This window comes from Oncorhynchus kisutch, linkage group LG1 (assembly GCF_002021735.2).
Source record: "Oncorhynchus kisutch isolate 150728-3 linkage group LG1, Okis_V2, whole genome shotgun sequence".
Lineage (NCBI taxonomy): Eukaryota > Metazoa > Chordata > Actinopteri > Salmoniformes > Salmonidae > Oncorhynchus > Oncorhynchus kisutch.
Window position 1 is genome coordinate 18,943,304 of NC_034174.2, and position 27,887 is coordinate 18,971,190.

General features: G+C 46.1%; 1 protein-coding gene across 1 annotated transcript in view; it reads left to right on the forward strand.

The window, feature by feature from the left end:
- LOC109898167 (E3 ubiquitin-protein ligase PDZRN3-B) overlaps nt 1–27,887 on the forward strand; it is a 138,796-nt gene that overhangs the window by 82,565 nt on the left and 28,344 nt on the right. The gene's annotated exons all lie outside the window — the stretch shown is intronic.

The following is a 27,887-nucleotide window of genomic DNA, read 5'->3' on the forward strand; positions in this document are numbered from 1 at the left end:
AACAGCGATGAGGGGTGGTCGTTTGAGCGCAGACCCATTACGGACGCAGGCAATGAGGCAGTGAGCGCTGAGATCCTGGTTGAAGACAGCAGAGGTGTATTTAGAGGTCAGGTTAGTCAGGATTATATCTATGAGGGTGCCCATGTTTACAGATTTGGGGTTGTACCTGGTAGGTTCATTGATAATTTGTGTGAGATTGAGGGCATCTAGCTTAGATTGAAGGACAGCCGGGATGTTAAGCATGTTACAGTTTAGGTCAGCTAACAGTACGAACTCTGAAGATAGATGGGGGCAATCAATTCGCATATGGTGTCCAGGGCACAGCTGGGGGCTGAAGGGGGTCTATAACAAGCGGCAACGGTGAGAGACTTGTTTCTGGGAAGATGGATTTTTAGAAGTAGAAGCTCAAATTTTTGGGGCACGAACCTGGATAGTATGACAGTCTGGGCTTTTAACAGAAAGGCATATATGAATTCTCAATAGCCTTTTTCACCTTCAAGGTTTAAATGTGTATGTCTGGGGGGGGGGCAGTACAAACAAATGTATTTAAAAGTGTATGCACTCACTACTGTAAGTCCCTCTGGATAAGAGCGTCTGCTAAATTACTAAAATGCAAAAGTGTGTGTGTGTGTGTGTGTGTGTGTGTGTGTGTGTGTGTGTGTGTGTGTGTGTGTGTGTGTGTGTGTGTGTGTGTGTGTGTTTGTGTGTGTGGGTGTGTGTGTTTGTGTGTGTGTGTGTGTGTGTCAGCATACTTGATTGGATGGATGAAGATGTGTGTATGTTTAAGTGTTGGCTATAGGTCAGTGTGTATCAGTCTCGTGAGGCAGACCAAAAACTTCTGCCATCTTTGAGTGTAGTTGCCTATTGGCTTCCGATTCTCAAAGTTCGGGGATATCGAAGTGTGTATTGGTTTGTGTGACAGTTGGTGTATATACAGTACGTGTGTATTTTGGGGAGAGGGAGAAAGATTTGTGATGTAATCAGGAGTTCATCTGTGCCCTGATGTTTGTTGAGTGGCTCCAGTGCCACAGCACGGCACCCTTCCTGCAGGAGTTGACCCATCTCTATCCCCCAGTCCTCAGAGCCCATTTGAACTGATAATCTAATAAGCAGAGTGAGAGCATTCAGAGATCAAAAGCTCTACTTCACCTGAGCCCTTACATTCAGTAACACATCAATGGCTGCTTTAGAGCCCACTGGATAGATGGGTGGGGGGATGGTGTATCCAGATAACTAACTAATAGTAGAGCAGAGCGGTTGGGCTAGTTGAGAAGCATCCACTGCTGTGCGCTCTGCACTGGCCATGGCCCTCTCTGCCTATTTCTTATAGACAGAGTACAGTTTATTATGAATGAGCTGACTCCGGTATTGATAATTAAACAATCTTTTAAGAGTACTAGGTTCCCAAACAAGGTTTTTACCGGTATCTGCCCTCCTTCAGTCTCTGTATGCCCTTGTGTCTGCCCTCCTTCAGTCTCCATATGTCCTTGTGTCTGCCCTCCTTCAGTCTCTGTATGCCCTTGTGTCTGCCCTCCTTCAGTCTCCATATGTCCTTGTGTCTGTCCTCCTTCAGTCTCTGTATGTCCGTGTGTCTGCCCTCCTTTAGTCTCCATATGTCCTTGTGTCTGCCCTCCTTCAGTCTCCATATGTCCTTGTGTCTGTCCTCCTTCAGTCTCTGTATGTCCGTGTGTCTACCCTCCTTCAGTCTCTGTATGTCCGTGTGTCTGCCCTCCTTCAGTCTCCTTATGTCCTTGTGTCTGTCCTCCTTCAGTCTCTGTATGTCCATGTGTCTGTCCTCCTTCAGTCTCCGTATGTCCTTGTGTCTGTCCTCCTTCAGTCTCTGTATGCCCGTGTGTCTGTCCTCCTTCAGTCTCCATATGTCCTTGTGTCTGTCCTCCTTCAGTCTCCATATGTCCTTGTGTCTGTCCTCCTTCAGTCTCTGTATGTCCATGTGTCTGTCCTCCTTCAGTCTCCATATGTCCTTGTGTCTGTCCTCCTTCAGTCTCCATATGTCCTTGTGTCTGTCCTCCTTCAGTCTCCATATGTCCTTGTGTCTGTCCTCCTTCAGTCTCTGTATGTCCGTGTGTCTGCCCTCCTTCAGTCTCTGTATGTCCTTGTGTCTGTCCTCCTTCAGTCTCTGTATGTCCTTGTGTCTGTCCTCCTTCAGTCTCTGTATGTCCATGTGTCTGTCCTCCTTCAGTCTCTGTATGTCCATGTGTCTGTCCTCCTTCAGTCTCTGTATGTCCATGTGTCTGTCCTCCTTCAGTCTCTGTATGTCCATGTGTCTGTCCTCCTTCAATCTCTGTATGTCTCTCCCTGTCTTCATATGCACTTATCTCTGAGAATCGTAGAGACAGAAAACCCAAGGACAGCATGATCTTCAATGGACCATCATCCCCTGCACAAGAGCCCCAGAACACTTTTGGGATCCAGTTTGCCATAGTGACTGACAATAACATCTCATGTTTCCTAGGCGACTGTCCCTGTTCCTGCCATGCAGGGTACATTAGCATCATAGGGACGGCAGGTAGCCTAGTGGTTAGAGTGTTGGACTAGTAACCGAAAGGTTTCAAGATCGAATCCCTGAGCCGACAAGGTAAAAATCTGTTGTTCTGCCCCTAAACAAGGCAGTTAACCCACTGTTCCTAGGCCATCATTGAAAATAAGAATTTGTTCTTAACTGACTTGCCTCATTAAATAAAGGTAAAATACATTTTTTTTTAATAAATAATTGTCTGTCTCTCAGTCCTGGTCTTGTCTACATCTACACAGAAGCACAGAGACACTCACAGGAAGCTGTGTCTAACAGGAAAACTCTTTGCTTGAGTGTGAGAAGGAGGTCAGCTATTGTGGCTGTGTGGCGCACCATGAGCACCTAATAAAACTGGCCCTTTCCCATTGCCGTACTTGCCTTGTTGCCAGATCTGTTGGAGCTTTGGCCAACTCTGTCATGTTTGAGCGGCCTGAAAATGAATGTCTGCAGAGTTGATCAGAGCAAACACAGTTCTGGCAACTAGGCTCTGAGACTACTCTTCTTCCAAAAGGAAGATTCGAATCCATTCACTTTGTCATATCTATGCTGCAGCGGAGTAGACATGTTGAGTTATGGCGAGGTTTGTTCATGGTTATCTGTGCTCACCTGTTTGCCTCATTAGGGCCCAGTGTCTGGTGGAGCATGAAGGAGCAGCAACAGCAGCATCAAAGGAGAGAGGCCTGGCAGTAATGAGAGGCTTTGTCATCCTGGGCAACTCAATTAGCCCAGACAGCCCAGAGTCCATCAGGATGACTGATGACACCCCACTGGGACCACAAACCCCTGCAGGGAGAAAGAGAGGGTGTGGGTTTAGGGAGGCAGGGGTGGGGAACGACAAGTACCCAATAGTGGGCTCTTCACTCTGGACTTCTGAAGGAAATAACCTCAATACTCAACACAGAAAACCACGTCCAGATCATACATACATTAACTAGGAATTCACAAATACGACTCCTGGGCAGTTGTGTGGTCAGGAAAAATGCAAGGCCCTACCCACAACACAGTGGGAACTTTACAGACATAGCACTGGTTCAGAATACTCGAGTATCTATAATTCACATTTACCTATGATCTCTTAGATAGTAAATCCGAGCCTACAGCTTTCAACGGTGGTCTGTGTATTCCTAGGTGATCCTGTAGTTGAACTGTGTACTTTCATTACTGTTATCTTGGCCAGTGATCGTTCTGACGGGTCAGGCTCTGTGACCCCATTGGGCCTGCTGTCTACAGCCAGTCACTCACCCGCCAGCTCAATGAGCTGTGATTGGCACATACTGTAATAGAGCCTCACTTTTAACATTGATCAGAAAACATTGATATTTTTCAACAGCAGAGCAAGTCCATTGGCTTTTCACATGAGTTGGAGTCAGTGTGAATGAGCTAGCGGTAGCTGACTGTGAAAGATAAGGGAGGACTGATGGAGAGTGTGAGAGGACTGATGGAGAGGGTGAGAGGACTGATGGAGAGGGTGAGAGGACTGATGGAGAGGGTGAGAGGACTGATTGAGCGAACTGATGGAGGGTGAGAGGACTGATGGAGAGGGTGAGAGGACTGATTGAGAGAACTGATGGAGGGTGAGAGGACTGATGGAGAGGGTGAGAGGACTGATGGAGAGTTTGGGAGGACAGATGGAGAGGGCTAGGTAGTGTGCTGCTCCTGCTATGAGGGAGACAGATGGGGATGGAGTAGCCTGAATGACCCTTCACAGAACACCAAGCCAAGCTTCTGTTGTTTATTCAACCGTTCAACCTCCTGTATTAACCCCTCCTGTATTCAGAAATACTTCCAAAGAACATCTCCTTTTGGAGGGAAGTGTTTCATTTGGATTTAGTTCATTATTTATTCAATTGTGTTTTTTCCACCATAGTATAAGTTTTGTTGTGATTTACAGTAGCTGGCTGTTGATGGCAGAGTCTGTGTGATTTGATGGGCAGCACTGTAGCACCTCAAGCCATCTTTAAAACTCCATTGAGTTGTCCAACCAAACATTCTACTGTTGTGTCCCAAGGAGCCAGCTGCTGGAGGTGTCATTGTTCTGAGGCTGGGTTGGGGTAACCTGCTGGACTGGATCCCCTCACCTCACCCTATCCCAGGGACACCCCACCATGAGCCCACATGACCTCTGTGTCACAGGCCACAGCTTGAATGGCAGGTACAAAGTAACCATTCTCTGCCCTGAACTCCCGGAGAGAGGAGCAGATGCTCCCCTGTCACTCACCCTTCCCGGGACAATGATGGGGCGGAACAGGCGATGGCCTTGTCTGTCTTTGTGTACTCAGGGAGTAATTGACAACGTGTGGCAATAAGGAGGGTGGAAAATGGAGAATGTGATCCATCGAACATGACTCCACCAGCACAGACAGTCAGTCAGTGAAACGAGCCAATGAAAGTTAATATCATGGCATGCTGAACACAGGGCTCAAGTGATACTTTTGTAGGTTTCAAAGGTGCAATATGCAGAAATCGAGCAATGTAGAGAATCACTTACCACCTAAACCGCTGTGAAATATCTTTTCCATAACCACAAATATTGTATTTTTAGCTGTTTGAAGCTTGTGTACAACACCGATGCTAAAACGAAACTTATGAACGTAAAGCATAGAAATAGCGCTCATAGAACATATATCAATGCTTAGACTTGGTTTCGATGAGAATTACATCTATAACCCACATTTCTATGTGAATTTGGTCAGAACACCCAGAAAGTTACATATTGCAGCTCTGGATGGAACCAGGCTTTTAGGTGACTGGAGGGACGATGCCGTTCTCTGACAAGAAATGAAGTTGTGTTCAAACCAGTTTGTGCAGGCAGAACTTAAAGACCGATAGTGGTCAGTTGGGATATAGGAGAATACTTACACCCAGCCCCTCTCTGCTTTGGGTCAGAGGACAGTCAGTGATCACTTGGGGAAAGCGTTTACAGTGCCCTCACATAAACTCTCTTATGCCTTGATCTTCAACTCTCAGTAACCCCAGGAAACCACGAATACCAAAGAATTTCCCTGTCGGTCTCAGATTTGTTATCTTAACTTTGTTGTCTCAAATGTCTCATTCCAGCCATATTATATGGTAGAACTCCATCCCAAACCTATTGAAAAGCATTTGTCCTAGTAAAAGTCATTGTAGAGGGAGGAAGCTATCCTAGGGCAGTATTCCACACTCCTCTGTCTGTCTGCAATGCCACATTTCTGTCATGATGACCCTGTTACACATGAGGTGTGTAGAGCACCAGTGAATGACCCACAAAGTCCCACCGAAAGTGACCCACTGCCACAGGGAAGAGAAAGGCTGTGATTACTATAACATTGAATTAGACACGCACGCACCAACACACACACACACACACAGGGGGTAGAGAGAGTGGGGTGCATAATGTTTTTTCTGCGGGTACACGGGAATATCAACATGTGCCCTTTTCTCATTTTATTAATACATTTTTATTTAACCTTTATACCTTTAACTAGGCAAGTCAGTTAAAAACAAATTCTTATTTACAATGAGAGCCTATCTAAAGGCAAAAGGCCTCCTGCGGAGACAGGGAATGGGTCTGGGGTTGAAAATAGAAATATAGAACCAAACACACAACACTACATAAAGAAGAGACCTAAGACGACGACGACAGCATGGCAGCAACACATGACAACACAGCATGGTAGAAACACTACATGACATCAACATGGTAGAAACACTACATGACATCAACATGGTAGAAACATTACATGACATCAACATGGTAGAAACATTACATGACATCAACATGGTAGAAACACTACATGACATCAACATGGTAGAAACATTACATGACATCAACATGGTAGAAACACTACATGACATCAACATGGTAGAAACATTACATGACATCAACATGGTAGAAACACTACATGACATCAACATGGTAGAAACACTACATGACATCAACATGGTAGAAACATTACATGACATCAACATGGTAGAAACACAACATGACATCAACATGGTAGAAACACTACATGACATCAACATGGTAGCAACACATGACAACACAGCATGGTAGAAACACTACATGACATTAACATGGTAGAAACACTACATGACATCAACATGGTAGAAACACTACATGACATCAACATGGTAGAAACACTACATGACATCAACATGGTAGAAACACTACATGACATCAACATGGTAGAAACACTACATGACATCAACATGGCAGAAACACTACATGACATCAACATGGTAGAAACACTACATGACATCAACATGGTAGAAACATTACATGACATCAACATGGTAGAAACACATGACATCAACATGGTAGAAACACTACATGACATCAACATGGTAGAAACATTACATGACATCAACATGGTAGAAACACATGACATCAACATGGTAGAAACACTACATGACATCAACATGGTAGCAACACAACATGGCAACAACACAACATGGTAGCAGCACAAAACATGGTACAAACATTATTGGGAATAGACAACAGCTCAAAGGCAAGAAGGTAGAGACAACAATACATTACGCTCATTACTCCATTGATGACCTTAATATTGCCTCTGATCTAGGACCTATCATATGCACCAAGGGATCTGAGGGTCATAGGTCAAACCATCCCCCTGCTCGCTCTCCGTTCTCCTCCAAAATCACTGTCACCTCATTATAAACAGGGCTCTCTGTCTTGCTCCCTTTTCCCTTCTTACGCCCCCATCTCTCCTTCTGTTTCTCTCCCCCTATCCCTCTTATCTTTGTAAATGGAAAAGGTGTACAAGACCCTTCCCTCATCTTTCCATTTAATGGACACAGGTCCTTTTCACTGTGCCATACCATTGCGTTCTGTAATGACAGCATTTGCTGAGCACTTCAGTGCAAAATGAAGTCGAAATTGGATGAAAATTATAGGGCCAGGCGTTTTAAAACCAGACATCTATTTTCCCCTATCCATTTGGAGAGAGCAGGGGAAAGCAGAGGCTACATTTGTGGGATGTATTATTTTCAATCAAACATAATTCTCTCTAAGGGTCTGTGGAGGAAATAATACTTAGGGAATTACAGTTGTACTAATAACAATGGGCTCATGGAAGCGTACCGGATCTCAAAGGGGAAACCTGCACTTCATGGCAATTCTCCCATCCCCAACCTGAAGTGAATTGCTCACAGAGATACAGAGGCTTGGAAATTAAATGGTTTCAATCAGTATCTTGTATTGACTCAAACACTGTCTCTGCTTGATTCATCCCATTTTTACTCTCGATAGAACACAACCAGCTAATGGTCATTCATTATGCGAAACACTGAAAGACACACAGCAAAAATGCTTCTAACATGACAAATTCTTTCTGCTGAAAATGTTGAAGCATAAAGATTCATACTGGTATGTGGGAAATTAACAGGAAAATGACAGGCATTCACCTGTTTCCTCTTAACATTCATAAGGAGCTTTTATCATGGATTATAAAGACCCCCACATAGTAGTTGCATACATTAATGGTTGTATACAAACATTAACATGCATTAAAAGTTGAGTCGTCACAATTTGACAAACTGAGCGCATTAGTCTACACTGTTAGCAAAAAGGTATTCAAGGTATTCAGTTATGACATCTGTCGCAATTTAATTTAGTCAATCTCCTTTAAAAGCAGTAACCTTTCTGTTATCTGGGGATCAGAGGGAGAGGGAGGAAGTGGAGTTGTGATAAATTGTACTTTGATACTCTGGGAGTTGCTTAATAAATTCACTTATCGGCCTAACAAGGTTAGCATTGTTTTGAACAGATGTCAGGGCAGGGCCGAGAGAGACTGTCAGGGACAGGGGGGGACTGGATTAGATGGACCAGTCTGTTACTGTGTGTCCCTGGGCTCCACTCTTCCACCATATTATCACAGCACCATAGTGCCCGCAAAGCTCATCACTAAGCTAAGGACCCTGGAACTAAACACCTCCCTCTGCAACTGGATCCTGGTCTTCCTGATGGGCCGCCCCCAGCTAGGCAACGACACATCTGCCATGCTGATCCTCAACACGGGGCCCCTCAGGGGTACGTGTTTAGTCCCCTCCTGTACTCCCTGTCACCCACGACTGCGTGGCCAAGCACTAGTCCAACACCATCATTTAAGTTTGCTTACGACAGAATGATGGTAGGCCTGATCACCGACAACGATGAGACCGCCTATAGGAAGGAGGTCAGAGACCCGGCAGTGTGGTGCCAGGAAACAACCTCTCCCTAAACATGAGTAAGACAAAGGAGATGATCATGGACTACAGAATAAGGAGGGAAGACCACGCCACCATTCACATCGACGGGGCTGCAGTGATGCGGGTCGAGAGTTTCAAGTTCCTTGGTGTCCACATCACCAACAAACTATCATGGTCCAAACACACCAAGAAAGTTGTGAAGAGGGCACGACAACACCTTTTCCCCCTCAGAAGACTGAAAAGATTTGGCATGGGTCCCCAGATACTCAAAAGGTTCTACAGCTGCACCATCGAGGTCATCCTGACCAGTTGCATCACCGCCTGGTATGGCAACTGCTCGGCATCCGAACGAAAGGCACTACAGAGGGTATTGCGTACAGCCGGGTACATCACTGGTGCCAAGCTTCCTGCGATCCAGGACCTATATACTAGGCGGTGTCAGAGGAAGACTCCAGTCACCCAACTCATAGACTGTTCTCTCTGCTACCTCATGGCAAGCGGTATCAGTGCCGCTTAGGTCCAAAAGGCTCCTTAACAGCTTCTACCCCCAAGCCATAAAACTGCTGAACAATTAATCAAATGGCCACCTGGACATTTCACTGTAAGGTCTACGTTGTATTCGGTGCATGTGACAAATAAAATTAGATTTGATATAAAAAAAATGTTTACCTTTATTTAACTAGGCAAGTCAGTTAAGAACAAATTCTTATTTTCAATGACAGCCTAGGAACAGTGGGTTGTTCAGGGGCAGAACGACAGATGTGTACCTTGTCAGTTCGGGGGTTTGAACTTGCAACCTTCCGGTTACTAGTCCAACAGCTCTAACCACTAGACTGAAAAGGTTCACAAAATAACCATATGAAGTTTAGCCAGTGACAGGAAGTGTTATGGTAGAAGGTTTGTGTGCTGTTACTGTGCAGTAGTTTAATCCAATACACTATGGGAGTAATCAGTGGTGTTACCAAAACAGATTGCCATAGGAAATCTTCAGGGTCCGGTTTTTCAAAAATGATCTATCTGGATTTCAGCTATCGAATAAGATTAAATGCATAGAAATATAAAGAATAGAACATACAAATCATTGATTTGAGTGGGGACTCCCATTCTATGCATTCTATTTCTATGCATTTAATCCTATCCGATAGCCAGATAGATCATTTTAGAAAACTGGGCCCAGAAAGCTCCGGGTCACATTATATTATACATTATTATACATTATATACAGTGGGGAGAACAAGTATTTGATACACTGCCGATTTTGCAGGTTTTCTTTCTTACAAAGCATATAGAGGTCTATAATTTTTATCATAGGTACACTTCAACTGTGAGAGACGGAATCTAAAACAAAAATCCAGAAAATCACATTGTATTTTTAAGTATTTAATTAGCATTTTATTGCATGACATAAGTATTTGATCACCTTCCAGTAAGAATTCCGTCTCTCACAGACCTGTTAGTTTTTCTTTAAGAAGCCATCCTGTTCTCCACTGCACCTGTTTGAACTTGTTACCTGTATAAAATACACCTGTCCACACACTCAATCAAACAGACTCCAACCTCTCCACAATGGCCAACACCAGAGAGCTGTGTAAGGACATCAGGGAAAAAAATTGTAGACTTGCACAAGGCTGGGATGGGCTACAAGGACAATAGGCAAGCAGCTTGGTGAGAAGGCAACAACTGTTGGAGCAATTATTAGAAAATGGAAGAAGTTCAAGATGACGGTCAATCACCCTCGGTCTGGGGCTCCATCCAAGATCTCACCTCGTGGGGCATCAATGATCATGAGGAAGGTGAGGGATCAGCCCAGAACTACACGGCAGGACCTGGTCAATGACATGAAGAGAGCTGGGACCACAGTCTCAAAGAAAACCATTAGTAACACACTACGCCGTCATGGATTAAAATCCTGCAGCGCACGCAAGGTCCCCCTGCTCAAGCCAGCGCATGTCCAGGCCTGTCTGAAGTTTGCCAATGACCATCTGGACGATCCAGAAGAGGAATGGGAGGAGGTCATGTGGTCTGATGAGACAAAAATAGAGCTTTTTGGTCTAAACTCCACTCGCCGTGTTTGGAGGAAGAAGAAGGATGAGTACAACCCCAAAAACACCATCCCAACCGTGAAGCATGGAGGTGGAAACATCATTCTTTGGGGATGCTTTTCTGCAAAGGGGACAGGACGACTGCACCGTATTGAGGGGAGGATGGATGGGGTCATGTATCGCGAGATCTTGGCCAACAACCTCCTTCCCTCAGTAAGAGCATTGAAGATGGGTCGTGGCTGGGTCTTCCAGCATGACAACGACCCGAAACACACAGCCAGGGCAACCAAGGAGAGGCTCCGTAAGAAGCATCTCAGGGTCCTTGAGTGGCCTAGCCAGTCTCCAGACCTGAACCCAATAGAACATCTTTGGAGGGAGCTGAAAGTCCGTATTGCCCAGCGAGAGCCCCGAAACCTGAAGGATCTGGAGAAGGTCTCTATGGAGGAGTGGGCCAAAATCCCTGCTGCAGTGTGTGCAAACTTGGTGAAGAACTACAGGAAACGTATGATCTCTGTAATTGCAAAGAAAGGTTTCTGTACCAAATATTACGTTCTGCTATTCTGATGTATCAAATACTTATGTCATGTAATAAAATGCTAATTAATTACTTAAAAATCATATGATCATGTGATTTTATGGATTTTTGTTTTAGATTCCGTCTCTCACAGTTGAAGTGTACCTATGATAAAAATTACAGATCTCTCCATGCTTTGTAAGTAGGAAAACCTGCGAAATCGTCAGTGTATCAAATACTTGTTCTCCCCACTGTATACAAAGTATGTGGACACCCCTTCAAATGAGTGGATTCGCCTATTTCAGCCACACCCGTTATTGACAGGTGTATAAAATTGAGCACACAACCTTGCAATCTTCATAGACAAACATTGGCAGTAGAATGGCCTTACTGAAGAGCTCAGTGACTTTCAACGTGGCAACGTCATAGGATGCCACCTTTTCCAACAAGTCAGTTCATCAAATGTATGCCCTGCTAGAGCTGCCCTGGTCAATTGTAAGTGTTGTTATTGTGAAGTGGAAATTTCTTGGAGCAACAACGGCTCAGCCGTGAAGTGGTAGGCCACACAAGCTCACAAAATGGGACAGCCGAGTGCTGAAGCGTGTAACGCATAAAAATCACCTGTCCTCGGTTGCAACACTCACTACCGAGTTCCAAACTGCCTCTGGAAGCAATGTCAGCATAATAACTGTTCGTCGGGAGCTTTATGAAATGGATTTCCATGGCTGAGCAGCCGCACACAAGCCTAAGATCACCATGCGCATTGCCAAGCGTTGGCTGGAGTGGTTTAAAGCTAGCCGACATTGGACTCTGGAGCAGTGGAAACTCGTTCTCTGAAGTCAATCACGCTTCATCGTCTGACAGGCAGACGGAAAAATCTGGGTTTGGTGGTTGCCAGGAGAATGCATAGTGCCAACGGTAAAGTTTGGTGGAGGAGGAATAATGGTCTGGGACTGTTTTTCATGGTTTGGACTAGGCCCCTTAGTTCCAGTGAAGGGAAATCAGATTATGTGCTTCCAACTTTGTGGCAACAGTTTGGGGAAGGCTCTTTCCTGTTTCTGAATGCCAATGCCCCTGTGCACAAAGCGAGGTCCATACTGAAATGGTTTGTTGAGATCGGTGCGGAAGAACATAACTGGCCTGCACAGTGCCCTGACCGCAACCCCATCGAATACGTTTTGGATGAATTGGAAATCCGACTGCGAGCCAGGCCTAATCGCCCAACATCAGTGCCCGACCTCACTAATGCGCTTGTGACTGAATTGAATCAAGTCCCCGTGGCAATGTTCCAACATCTAGTGGAAAGCCTTCCCAGAAGAGTGGAAGCTGTTATAGCTGCAAAGGGGGGGACCATCTCAATATTACTGTCCATGAGTGTCCACATACTTTTGGTCATGTAGTGTACTTTACTCAATACAACTGTGATGATTTCCTATCACAGGGAAAACTACAGAGAATAAAACAATGACTTTTCTCTACATCTACTGTATGATTGCCCTGAAGATGACAATATTTAGAATGAACTTCTCTGCCTTCAAATGTTCCATCTGATATCAGATGTTGTTCCTGAATCATTCTGCAAGACAATCTAACAACTAGAATTGTCTTTAAAGACCAAGCAGAAACTGTGTGTAAGTGTATGTTTAGTTACTTATCGGTGAGCGGTGGAGGGTTCAGCCTGCATAAATTTACTTTAGCTATCATTCATAGTGTAGTCCAATGTGTCTGGATGTCAGGCATGACCGATCTTAAGAGATGGGACATCTACCTCACTTTAAAACTGCTCAGTGACTCGGCAAAAATAACAGGGAGGCTGGGAATTCCCACTCTAGTTCTCGCTTGGCTACACAGAGGTCACTGTCTGTCTGCTGGCTGAGTGACTAACGGGGAGAGGGGTTGTTAATGTAAAGATTTACTGAGTGTCTCAGTCTTTGAGTTAGCCCAGTTAAGATGTTCCAATATCATTAAATCTTGTGAAATAACACAGACGGTCAGCTTTGCACATAGAGAAATATTGTTTCTTTACTCCTTCAGCAGTGATCCTCATTCATCATGGTTGACTTATTGGTTGTGGGCCTACAGTAGGTCTCTGTTCTAGTATAGAAATCTGTGATATCATCCTCATGTCAGTTACTCACCTGTCAATGAGGTCATCCCTCACTCAGTCCTTTCAGTTGGGAAGGCACTGTAATGTAATGAGATGGACTCCTGAACATGGACCTGTCCAATATCCACAGCCCCAGAGACAGACCACCTGCAACACAAACAAACTGATTCAATCCCACAGTGGTCCTGTCTCACTCCATGCCCAAACAATTGAGCTCTGTCCAGTCCACAACCTTGGCTGTAAACACACCGACTCAGCCAGGAGTGCTGATGGGTCTGTGAATGAGCTGGTGACAGGAGCCAGTGTCCAGGTCAGAACTGAGACAGAGAGAGAGAGTCCCTGGTCATGGAGGATGGAGGGTGCCCCACTGCCCACCTAGCTGTATCTCTGCTCTCAGAACAGGAGAGATGCGACCGGTGCGACAGGGATGAAATATGAACTCCTTTAATATTCTGCCTAATAACTGTGTTGACAAGCGTCATGAGTTACCTTCAGGAGGAATGTCGTGGCATTTGGATAATTAGCTGTAAATAGTGTTTTATGATACCTTGCTGGAGGCAATCGGCAGCCTTTTTATTTGTAGCAAAGGTTAGGTGGTGATTTTAGTGGCCCTATTATGGCCGTTAATTTTGCTGGGACCAGAGGTCCTGCATTGGAGGGTTGGAGTCCTGCCATGGCTGGAGACATATTGGATCTCTCAGCCCCCTGGCTAGGGAGAATCCATTACCTCAGACTCAGTCACTCTCTGTCATCACAGAACCAATTTATTTACATTCAAATCCCTGTGTGAACACCCAGCTCTCGCTCGCTCTCTCTCACCCTCGCTGTCGCTCACTATCGCTGTCACTCGCTATCTCTCTCTCTCTCTGACAGACAGCAGCTTATAGCCAGATCACTCCATTAGAAGCAGCATGGTGCCCTGAAATCTCCAGTGTGTGAACACTGTTTATTTTTTAAAAGCTAACAAACTCTGCATTGGATCTGTTGTTTTGCTGTTCGGCAGTGAGTGATATTTTCTTATCAGATATGGCATGTGGTTGTGTGCTTTTGTAGTGACTTTGTTTAGTTTTCCCATATCCCACAAGATGGCAAATATAGACAGGTAGAGGTAGAGAGGTAGCCCCAGCTGAATGCAGTACATGATGAAAGACATACAGTGATGTGGGGAGATGGAGAGGAAATGAGATTTAAATGCAATCTGATGTTTTGTTTTCTAACTCCTCTAAGAGTAGGAAGGAATCTAAATAACATCTATTCTGCTTCGTCACATTACAGCGTAGTTTATGTACTCTCTGAAAGGAACCTATTTATACATTCAGAATATCTTTGTTAAGGCATATCTAGTGATTGAGACAGTGATCCTCTGCATGGTTTTCTCCCAGGCCAAGTAAATGACCATACTGTACAGCAGGGGTAGACATTATTAGTTGCTCTCCCCTCCAAATTAAAAGGTTGTGGGGACTGTGATTCCCCTGGTGCCTGTCTCTGTTGGTGGAGGATCTGTGGATCACAGTCAACAGCAACGTGGAGCTGACAGATGTCTGTTAAATTATGCACAGACTATTGTTCTAGGGGTGGACACACATACGCACACTCACACACACACACACACACACACACACACACACACACAGGCCCCAACGGCAAGGCTTAAGGGAGGGGAACTCATTAAATTACACCCTCTGCTTACTCTTCCTCACTCTCCTCTTACACCCACCATCTCTCTTCCTCCCTCTCTTTCTCTATCTCTCTCTCTTTCTCTCCCTCTCTCTCTTTCTCTCCCTCTCTCTCTTTCTCTCCCTCTCTCTCTTTCTCTCTTTCTCTCCCCCCTCTCTCTCCCCCTCTCTCTCTTTCTCTCCCCTCTCTCCTTCACTCTCTTTCCCCTCTCCCTCCCTCTCTCTCTCTCCCCCTCTCCCTCCCTCTCTCTCTCCCCGCTCTCTCTCTCTTTCTCTCTCTTCCTCCTCCTTGTTCTTTTTCTTCTTCTTCTCTGTCCCTCTTTCTCACACCTGTTCACCTGCTGTCTCCATTATTCATAAAGCCAGTGCTGAACAGAGTGGGTCCTCCATCCCTCATATTGTCTACAGTTTAAGGAGATGATAGGTGTAGCCCAGGTCCAAAGTCAACTCAGGGGAGACGCCACTGAATCTCTACCCGGCCACACCACTGTGGGAGCCTGTGAGATTATGACCACTCCTCTCTCCTTTCTACTTCCACAGCCTAGTCTCAGCCTGGCCTATCATGTCTGCAGGGAGGGGAGGTGACATGGAATATATCAGCCATGGAAGGAACCAGAGACTTCTATTTATTTATATAGATGTCTCTACTCCACCCCTCCCACCACCTCTGCTGGTGTCTGGACAGAGCATTATGGAGTGTGAGAAGGACTGGACTCTTATCACTGTCAGTCATCGTTTCCTGTTTTCCTTCTTCACATGTTTCCACATCGTCACTACCCCAGATCATTCTCAACATTCTGCTAACCCCCCTGTTTCTCTCTGATCTTCTCAGGTCATAAAAACCATATCCAGGTTGGAAGACATTCACACAACTTATTTTTCCCAGGCGAATCGTCTGATAGATAGGAAGACTGATAGCTTGACATTTTCCAGCTTGGCGTGCTGAAATGCCGAGGTCATCTTCACTTAACTCAGTGGCACGGTGAAGAGACCCTGGTAGATCTACAGAGATGCTGCTCTGCCCTGCAGTCAGACAGGCAGTAAAAGCACTGTTTAAACTGCACCACAGATCAGCACTGAGACTGACCCTGTTAACACTGGTGCACTCACAGTAAATCCTCAATTAGTCTGAGCTGAGCGGGTGTTGAGCAGGTGTCAACTGCACACTTGTAAATACATGCCACCTGTATCCGAGTGGATCATAGTAGAATGGAGACATTGTCAAACTTTGGTCAATAGTTTATAGGCTGAGGAAGGACACACAATCATGGTAATAACAGGTGAAATAACTGTTGGAGATGCTGCACACACGTATGTGATTTCTGGTCTCTTCAATCCAAATGTATCCTGAGAACTTGTCTAACAAAGGAAGAGTAAGAGAGAGACAGATAATGAGAAAGTGTGTGGAAGACAGAGAGTGACTCTGAGCCAGTCCCAGTCAGTGAGTGTCGCACCGCACCTCTGTTGCTGTAGTTAAAAACACAACTGTTAAACTGGCCCCAGTGGGACCCTTACAGAGCAGAGTGCCACAGAGCGGCACTACAGAGACACCATGAATATAAATGACCCAGTCAAGCAGGGAGCTACACAGCACAGGAGACCCACACTTTCAAAGGACCCCATAGCCAATGAGGGAGGGACATGATAACCCCTGTCCCTTCCTCTAGCCAAACCCCCCGATGTTTACAGTGACACACATGACATTATTACCTCTTGGTCCTACTTGTTACTGGGTCCTGTGTAGAGGCAGGAGACTGTGTCTCTGTCTGTCACTAATGACTGGGACTTGCTGTTGGACTCCTTGTCTCCAGAGCCCATAGATCAAGCTGCTGTTTGAAGTCTGTTTACACCCCAACATTTTTGCAGTGGTGGGGGAGGGCGGGCGATGGTATACTGTTGTCACAGCAACTAGAAATTAATTGGTCATTTGATTAATGCAGTGACAGTATCACGTTTCAGGTAAGACTCAAGTGCAGACTGTGTTGAAGTAACAAAGTTTATTACAACAGCAGCAGGCAAACGACAGGTCCCAGCAGGCAGGGGTCAGTAATCAGGCAGGCAGACTCAGGGTCAGGGTCAGGCAGGCGGGCTCAGAGTCAGGACAGGCAAAGGTCAAAACCAGAAGAGCGAGAAAAAGAGCAGGAGCTGAGACAGGAGACAAAGGGCTGTGAGACATGAATTTACATCAAGACACATGACAAGTAAGAAGTATACGGAGGGTACGGGGCAACAGAGGACAAACAGCAGAGGGTCTAATGATTTTGGAGCAGGGTGAAAGGTCTCGGCCTCCGAGGGTGTAGACGCGGGGCTATAGTGGCGTGCCAACGCATCCGGCTTAACATCCTTGGGTACTGGTCGGTGTCGCGGAAGCAAAGTAGCCCAGGCCTTAATGAACCCCTCCCAGAGGTCCTGGTACTCTGAGGGAATGGCAGAGAGGTTCGGGGCAATAATTTCCGAGCCCCCAGGAAGACGTCCCAGGGCAGGCAGAGCTGATTTTAGGCATTGAGCGTGGCAGAACAGGCTCCAACCCACAATGGCACCAGTAGTCCAATCAATCAAGGGATTGTGTCGCTGGAGCCTAAAAGAATCCCAACACCACAGGAACCTGCATAGACTCAATTAGCAGAAATTGCATTGTCTCGCTGTGGTTCCCCGACACTCGTAGGTTGATGGAGGTGGTATGGTGGGTGACCCGGCCTATAGAGTGCCCGTCCAGCGCTCTAACATCCATGGGAATGGAGAGGGGTTGAGTGGGGATGCCGAGCTCGGACGCCATGGTAACGTCCATAAGACTCATATCGGCCCCCGAGTCGATGAGTATCTGGAAAGACTTGGACTAGTTGCCCCACAGCAGGGTGGCATGGAGATGCAAAATTATCCTTAAGACCACCCAGAGTACTCATTCCTACCAATGAGCTAGGTCTCTTGACGGAACAGGTAGACACATAATGACCGGCAGCACTGCAATACAGACAACTCTGAGTGTTGTCTGCGTAAGTGTTCGGCTGGAGACAGCCTAGCCCTGCCGAGTTGCATTAGCTCGGGAAGAGGCAAATCGGCAGTCTTCTGAGGCTCTTGGAAGAACTCGGGTAAGCTAGGTTCCTCGCGGGGACAAAAACGCTGGGGACTTCTGGAGTTCATCAGATGCAAGGTGGAATCCTTGAGTGAGCGATTGGGACCGTAATCAGACCTCTTCTCCCTCCTACATTCCCGTAGCCAACCATCGATCTGGATGGTTAAAGTGATGAGTGAGTCAAGTTCCGTTTGTAGTTCCCAGGCTGCAAGCTCGTCCTTCCTCCGATAAGCCGTACAGGAACGTGCCGAAAAGCGCTTCCGGGTTCCAGACACCCTCCGCTGCTAGCGTGTGGAAGTCCACCGCATAGTCTGCCACACTGAGGGAGTCCTGCCGAAGCTGGAGTAACTTCTGGGCAGCCTCTCTACCGTCCACCAGAGCCTCAAACTTTTCTCACCTCCGCCACGAATACCTCCAGACTGAGGCAGACGGCCGATTGTTGCTCCCACACCGCCGTGGCACAGGCGAGTGCCCTCCCGGACAACAGCGCAATAATGTATGTTTTCTTTGAGGGGTCCTAAGGGAACGAAGAAGGCTGCAGCTCGAAAATGAGGGAGCACTGAGAAATGCCCGGCAGGTTCTGGAATCTCCATTGTAGTGCTCCGGTGGAAGTAAGCGGGGTTCCCGGGAAATCGAGGTGACAGCGCTGCTATCAGCTGGGTTACTGAGGGGTTGGGAGGGTACCGTCGTGGTAGGCTGCCTAGTAAGCAACCCATGGAATTGCTCCCGCAAAGCGTCCAATGCTAGGTCGTGACATTTGGCCACGTCTTGGAACCCTTCCATCAGACCGCTAAGTAACTCCTCGTGTCGACCAATGAGGGCTCCTTGGGAGTAGATGGCATTGCTGTGCTGGTCCAAGTCTGCTGGGTCAATCATGGCCAGTTCGTGCTATCACGTTTCAGGTAAGACCCAAGTGCAGACTGTGTTGAAGTAACCATGTTAATTACAACAACAGGGGCAGGCAAATGAAAGGTCATGGCAGGCAGTGGTCGGTGATCCAGAGTAGTGGAAAAGGCACCAGACGGCAGGCAAGCTGAGAGTCAGGGGCAGGCAGAGTGGTCAGGCAGACAGGCTCAGAGTCAGGACATGCAAAGGTCAAAACCAGGAGAGTGAGAAAAGAGAGACTGAGGAAAGCAGGAGCTGAGACAAAACGTTGGTTGTCTTGACAAGCAAGACGAACTGGCAACAGAGAACACAGGTATAAGTACCCAGGGGACAATGGGGAAGATGGGCGACACCTGGAGGGGGTGGAGACAAGCACAAGGACAGGTGAAACAGATCAGGGCGTGAAAGACAGATTATTAGGCTATTATTTCCATTGTCATATTTTTGTGATGAATTAATCAAGTCTACGTACAGTTGAAGTCGGAAGTTTACATACACTTAGGTTGGAGTCATTAAAACTAGTTTTTCAAGCACTCCACACATATATCCACAGTAAAACGAGTCCTTTATCGACGTAACCTGAAAGGCCGCTCAGCAAGGAAGAAGCCACTGCTCCAAAACCGCCATAAAACAGCCAGACTACGGTTTGCAACTGCACATGCAAAGATTGTACTCTTTGGAGAAATGTCCTCTGGTCTGATGAAACAAAAATAGAACTGTTTGGCCATAATGACCATCGTTATATTTGGAGTATAAAGGGGAGGCTTGCAAGCCGAAGAACATCATCCTAACCGTGAAGCACGGGGGTGGCAGCATCATGTTGTGGGGGTGCTTTGCTGCAGGAGGGACTGGTGCACTTCACAAAGTAGATGACATCATAAGGGAGGAAAATGATGTGGATATATTGAAGCAACATCTCAAGACATCAGTCAGGAAGTTAAAGCTTGGTCGCAAATGGGTCTTCCAAATGGACAATGACCCCAAGCATACTTCCAAAGTTGTAACAAAATGGCTTAAGGACAACAAAGTCAAGGTATTGGAGTGGCCATCACAAAGCCCTGACCTCAATCCTATAGAAAATTGTGGGCAGAACTGAAAAAGCGTGTGTGAGCAAGGAGGCCTACAAACCTGACTCAGTTACACCAGCTCCGTCAGGAGGAATGGGCCAAAATTCACCCAACTTATTGTGGGAAGCTTGTGGACGCCTATCCGGAACGTTTGACCCGAGTTAAACAATTTAAAGGCAACGCTACCAAATACTTATTGAGTGTACTGTATGTAAACTTCTGACCCACTGGGAATATGATGAAAGAAATAAAACTGAAATATATCATTCTCTCTACTATTATTCTGACATTTATCATTCTTAAAATAAAGTGGTGATCCTAACTGACATAAAACAGATTTTTTACTAAGATTAAATGTCAGGAATTGTGAAAAACTGAGTTTAAATGTATTTGGCTAAGGTGTATGTAAACTTCCAACTTCCACTGTACTTTATCCCATCCATATTGTTTCTTTGTCAGTCATGTGGTTCATTCTCCAGTGTGAATATCTCTCTGGCTCTCTTCTCTTTCAGGTGTTCCTATATGAGATTGAGTGTGTGCTCTTTGTTCTTGAATATAGTGTGAAAGAGATGCATAGAGAGTGTGCTCTCTCTCTAAATTGCTCCATTCATTCCAGCCCCAGGCAGGCCAACACTGTGGCTAAGACTAGCATAGCACTGGCTGTCATGGTGGGGCTAAATACCACTAAATACTAAATACCACTGGGGCTAAATACAAGCTGTTGGACTACACACTATAATACTGATTATAATAACAGTTCCTGCAAATGTAGCTAATCCTTAATTTGCCTGTGACAGGTTTTCCTGGGTATCAGCTCTGTAATACTATCATATTGTTTCTGTTGTTAAGGCGTGCTGGGTGTTTCAAAACTAACGTGGTGGGAAAAGAGATGATTATTCATTGCCAGTCCTCCAATGGTTAAACCTCTGCAGATGGATAAGGCTAGGGCTGGATCCTATAGAATGAACACCGGAGGGGGTTGTCTTGCTCTGAAGGAGGATGCCATGGAGCAGTGCCATGGAGCAGTGCCATGGAGCAGTGCCATGGAGCAGTGCCATGGTTAGCCTATGTGGAGTAGCCAGAAAATGCTAAAATCTGGATTTCATGGATACAGTATTTTCAACTTAACTTCTATTTCCTCTGAATAAGGGAAGTGGGAACTACACTCGGGTGTCTTTCTACACCTGCTACATTAGGCTATGCCATGGTTCATGGTGGAGCAGGCCTGAGATGCTACGTTAGGCTATGCCAGGGCCCATGGTGGAGCAGGCCTGAGAAGCTACGTTAGGCTATGCCAGGGCTCATGGTGGAGCAGGCCTGGAATGCTACGTTAGGCTATGCCAGGGCTCATGGTGGAGCAGGCCTGGGATGCTACGTTAGGCATCAACTTCTCCAAGGTGGCATAGCAGTTCAGACGTCTTTTGTCCTCGTCTTGTCGTGTCCTGTATATATATATATTTACAACTTTTTCACATACATTTTATTTTTATTTTCCATCAACTCATCTTCAAAACACTCTCCTGCAACCCGCCTCACCAATGTATATTTATAAAAAAGTATTATTTACCTCAGATCTGTAATCCTCCAAGAAGCTAGCCAGAAACTCCAAGAAGCTAGCCTGAAACTAGCCAGAAGCTAATCCAGAAGCTAGTTCAGAAGCTAGTTAGCTCCTTTACTGGCAAATCGTTAATATTCAGCTAACCACGGTTTGTGGTCATCAGCTATCCTTTAGCTCGAAAATCTATCGCCAGTTCTGTACGGCGCAGCGCGGCTCGGAACGGAACATACCGGACCAATTTTTCTCTCCATGTCCCTGGACATTCATACCCGGATCTCACAGCTAGCTAGCTGCTATCCGTGTGACCATCGGAGCTAGCAAGCTCCGTCAATCACTCCTGAGTTCCATCAATCACACCTGGGCTGCAGTCACCTATCCGGACCCGTTTTACTGCCTTCGCGGAGCCCCACCGGGCCTTCACAACTGGACTGCCGACGTTATCTACCCGAAGGAGTTATTCGGCCGGCTCCTCCGTCGCGACGTTACCTGAACGCCCATCTGCGGCCTGCTAACCGTTAGCTGTCTTACCGGCTGCTATCTGAATAGAAAATAGACAATTTTTTTATTATTATTTTTTTTTAATTATTTTTTAAATTATTATTATTATATTTTCTTCTTGGGCCTCTATAACTATATCTATTGTTTTTATTTTTGTTGTTGTTGTGTGATTTGGATTAATCCCCTCTACCACACGGAACCCCACTAATCTACTGACGGAACGTAAGGGGTGGCTAACAGACTTCCATCCTATGCTAGCTTGCTACCGATGCCCTGGCTAGCTGTCTAAATCACCAACCAACCTCTCCACTCACCGGACCCTTTTGATCACTCGACTAAGCATGCCTATCCTTAATGTCAATATGTCTTGTCCATTTCTGTTCTGGTTAGTGTTTATTGGCTTATTTCACTGTAGAGCCTCTAGTCCTGCTCACTATACCTTATCCAACCTATTAGTTCCACCACCCACACATGCAATGACATCTCCTGGTTTCAACGATGTTTCTAGAGACAATATCTCTCTCTTCATCACTCAATACCTAGGTTTACCTCCACTGTATTCACATCCTGCCATACATTTGTCTGTACATTATACCTTGATGCTATTTTATCGCCCCCAGAAACCTCCTTTTACTCTATGTTCCAGACGTTCTAGACGACCAATTCTCATAGCTTTTAGCCGTACCCTTATTCTACTCCTCCTATGTTCCTCTGGCGATGTAGAGGTGAATCCAGGCCCTGCAGTGCCTAGCTCCACTCCTATTCCCCAGGCGCTCTCTTTTGACGACTTCTGTAACCGTAATAGCCTTGGTTTCATGCATGTTAACATTAGAAGCCTCCTCCCTAAGTTTGTTCTATTCACTGCTTTAGCACACTCTGCCAACCCGGATGTTCTAGCTGTGTCTGAATCCTGGCTTAGGAAGACCACCAAAAATTCTGAAGTTTTAATTCCAAACTACAACATTTTCAGACAAGATAGAACTGCCAAAGGGGGCGGTGTTGCAATCTACTGCAAAGATAGCCTGCAGAGTTCTGTCCTACTATCCAGGTCTGTACCCAAACAATTTGAACTTCTACTTTTAAAAATCCACCTCTCTAAAAACAAGTCTCTCACCGTTGCCGCCTGCTATAGACCACCCTCTGCCCCCAGCTGTGCTCTGGACACCATATGTGAACTGATTGCCCCCCATCTATCTTCAGAGTTCGTGCTGCTAGGCGACCTAAACTGGAACATGCTTAACACCCCAGCCATCCTACAATCTAAACTTGATGCCCTCAATCTCACACAAATAATCAATGAACCTACCAGGTACCTCCCCAAAACCTTAAACACGGGCACCCTCATAGATATCATCCTAACCAACTTCCCCTCTAAATACACCTCTGCTGTCTTCAACCAAGATCTCAGCGATCACTGCCTCATTGCCTGCATCCGTAATGGGTCAGCGGTCAAACGACCTCCACTCATCACTGTAAAACGCTCCCTGAAACACTTCTGCGAGCAGGCCTTTCTAATCGACCTGGCCGGGGTATCCTGGAAGGATATTGATCTCATCCCGTCAGTAGAGGATGCCTGGATATTTTTTAAAAATGCCTTCCTAACCATCTTAAATAAACATGCCCCATTCAAGAAATTTAGAACCAGGAACAGATATAGCCCTTGGTTCTCCCCAGACCTGACTGCCCTTAACCAACACAAAAACATCCTATGGCGTTCTGCATTAGCATCGAACAGCCCCCGTGATATGCAGCTGTTCAGGGAAGCTAGAAATCATTATACACAGGCAGTTAGAAAAGCCAAGGCTAGCTTTTTCAAGCAGAAATTTGCTTCCTGCAACACTAACTCAAAAAAGTTCTGGGACACTGTAAAGTCCATGGAGAATAAGAACACCTCCTCCCAGCTGCCCACTGCACTGAAGATAGGAAACACTGTCACCACTGATAAATCCACCATAATTGAGAATTTCAATAAGCATTTTTCTACGGCTGGCCATGCTTTCCACCTGGCTACTCCTACCCCGGACAACAGCACTGCACCCCCAACAGCAACTCGCCCAAGCCTTCCCCATTTCTCCTTCTCCCAAATCCATTCAGCTGATGTTCTGAAAGAGCTGCAAAATCTGGACCCCTACAAATCAGCCGGGCTAGACAATCTGGACCCTTTCTTTCTAAAATTATCTGCCGAAATTGTTGCCACCCCTATTACTAGCCTGTTCAACCTCTCTTTCGTGTCGTCTGAGATTCCCAAAGATTGGAAAGCAGCTGCGGTCATCCCCCTCTTCAAAGGGGGGGACACTCTTGACCCAAACTGCTACAGACCTATATCTATCCTACCGTGCCTTTCTAAGGTCTTCGAAAGCCAAGTCAACAAACAGATTACCGACCATTTCGAATCTCACCATACCTTCTCTGCTATGCAATCTGGTTTCAGAGCTGGTCATGGGTGCACCTCAGCCACGCTCAAGGTCCTAAACGATATCTTAACCGCCATCGATAAGAAACATTACTGTGCAGCCGTATTCATTGATCTGGCCAAGGCTTTCGACTCTGTCAATCACCACATCCTCATCGGCAGACTCGACAGCCTTGGTTTCTCAAATGATTGCCTCGCCTGGTTCACCAACTACTTCTCTGATAGAGTTCAGTGTGTCAAGTCGGAGGGTCTGCTGTCCGGACCTCTGGCAGTCTCTATGGGGGTGCCACAGGGTTCAATTCTTGGACCGACTCTCTTCTCTGTATACATCAATGAGGTCGCTCTTGCTGCTGGTGAGTCCCTGATCCACCTCTACGCAGACGACACCATTCTGTATACTTCCGGCCCTTCTTTGGACACTGTGTTAACAACCCTCCAGGCAAGCTTCAATGCCATACAACTCTCCTTCCGTGGCCTCCAATTGCTCTTAAATACAAGTAAAACTAAATGCATGCTCTTCAACCGATCGCTACCTGCACCTACCCGCCTGTCCAACATCACTACTCTGGACGGCTCTGACTTAGAATACGTGGACAACTACAAATACTTAGGTGTCTGGTTAGACTGTAAACTCTCCTTCCAGACCCATATCAAACATCTCCAATCCAAAGTTAAATCTAGAATTGGCTTCCTATTTCGCAACAAAGCATCCTTCACTCATGCTGCCAAACATACCCTTGTAAAACTGACCATCCTACCAATCCTCGACTTTGGCGATGTCATTTACAAAATAGCCTCCAATACCCTACTCAACAAATTGGATGCAGTCTATCACAGTGCAATCCGTTTTATCACCAAAGCCCCATATACTACCCACCATTGCGACCTGTACGCTCTCGTTGGCTGGCCCTCGCTTCATACTCGTCGCCAAACCCACTGGCTCCATGTCATCTACAAGACCCTGCTAGGTAAAGTCCCCCCTTATCTCAGCTCGCTGGTCACCATAGCATCTCCCACCTGTAGCACACGCTCCAGCAGGTATATCTCTCTAGTCACCCCCAAGACCAATTCTTTCTTTGGCCGCCTCTCCTTCCAGTTCTCTGCTGCCAATGACTGGAACGAACTACAAAAATCTCTGAAACTGGAAACACTTATCTCCCTCACTAGCTTTAAGCACCAACTGTCAGAGCAGCTCACAGATTACTGCACCTGTACATAGCCCACCTAAAATTTAGCCCAAACAACTACCTCTTTCCCAACTGTATTTAATTTTTATTTATTTATTTATTTTGCTCCTTTGCACCCCATTATTTTTTTATTTCTACTTTGCACATTCTTCCATTGCAAAACTACCATTCCAGTATTTTACTTGCTATATTGTATTTACTTTGCCATCATGGCCTTTTTTTGCCTTTACCTCCCTTCTCACCTCATTTGCTCACATTGTATATAGACTTGTTTATACTGCATTATTGACTGTATGTTTGTTTTTACTCCATGTGTAACTCTGTGTCGTTTTATCTGTCGAACTGCTTTGCTTTATCTTGGCCAGGTCGCAATTGTAAATGAGAACTTGTTCTCAACTTGCCTACCTGGTTAAATAAAGGTAAAATAAAAATAAATAAATAAAAGGCTATGCCAGGGCCCATGGTGGAGCAGGCCTGAGAAGCTACCTTAGGCTATGCCAGGGCTCATGGTGGAGCAGGTCTGGGATGATACGTTAGACTATGCCAGGGCTCATGGTGGAGCAGGCCTGGGATGCTACGATAGGCTATGCCAGGGCTCATGGTGGAGCAGGCCTGGGATGCTACGTTAGGCTATGCCAGGGCTCATGGTGGAGCAGGCCTGGGATGCTACGTTAGGCTATGCCAGGGCCCATGGTGGAGCAGGCCTGGGAGGTAGTGGTGAGGGAAGCAATGCTGACAGACGGATAGGGATTGGTGGAAACATCTGGCCTGCGGAAACACCCTGCACAGTGCTCATGTACCACTATCAACACCAGCCACCACGCCAGGGACACAGCCAGCCATGTGATGTAGACCGGTATGAATACAACCCAGCATGCTCTATGAAAGAGAGGACATGGGATATGGGCTGGGGCCCTGTTTACCAGTGTCTGAAATAATGTATTTTTGTGATAACCCCCACATCTGACAGACGCAGGAATGAAGACCCTGTAGGAGCTAGTAGCGGTGTGTGGTTAAACTCACTGGGGAAGCCAAGCCAGGAAAAGCCATAATTACAACCTATGTGTTGTGATAATTGTGTTGTTTGATCTATAACCTGTTAGTTCATATGCCTTGACACCGTGTTATATAGACCTAAGGCTGAGACAATAAGAAGCCACAGCGGCAGAATAAATTTAACCACAGCTTTGTTTCATCACAAAACCGTAGAGCAACCTCTGTCTGGTGGAGTCCACATAGCAAATTGCATGTTACGAAAACATGGTCAATCAAGTTAATGTTTCCGACATTTTTGGACTACTAAACAACCATTGATTTCGGACAGCGGAGAGTTACTGCAAATCGCAAAGAAAATAGGAGTTGGCTCCACTATTTACGGACCATTTCAACATCATCAAATCATCTCTGCTTAGTCTAACACAGTGACAACTAAACGATTCCAAAAAACATTTAGTCCAATCAATGTAAGCTAAATGTTATGTGTCTGTCCATGGTACTGATTTGTGTGTGTGTGTGTGTGTGTGTGTGTGTGTGTGTGTGTGTGTGTGTGTGTGTGTGTGTGTGTGTGTGTGTGTGCGTGCGTGCGTGCGTGCGTGCGTGCGTGCGTGCGTGCGTGCGTGCGTGCGTGCGTGCGTGCGTGCGTGCGTGCGTGCGTGCGTGCGTGTGTGTGTGTGTGTGTGTTCGTGCGTGCGTGTGTGTGTGTGTGTTTCTCGACTTGTAGAGAAATATCAATGCCATCCTCTTCTCTTTAATGTTGCCGAAATGGAAAATTATGAAACACAGAGAGATGAAAGTGCACATCGACAAATGTTTTACCCAGACAGCTTGGGGATTCAAACCAGCAACCTTGCAGTTACTGGCCCAACGCTTTTAAACGCTAGGCTACCTGCACTTATCACACAATCCGTCATTTCCTTACATAATTGGCCTCAATAGGTCATTAATCTTTGCCAGTGTACTGACATGAGCGGCGGGTTGCCCTTCTCCCAGGACTCCCCAACATAGGCCTTGATGATCACTGACTGCTAAGTGACATCAGCCGTGACGGACCGATGTGTCACTAACTGCGTAAGTGGAGCAGAGGCAGAGGGTACCACAGTGGCACTCTGTTTCTGGGAGGGCACTGCCACCCCTTATCGAAATACGCAG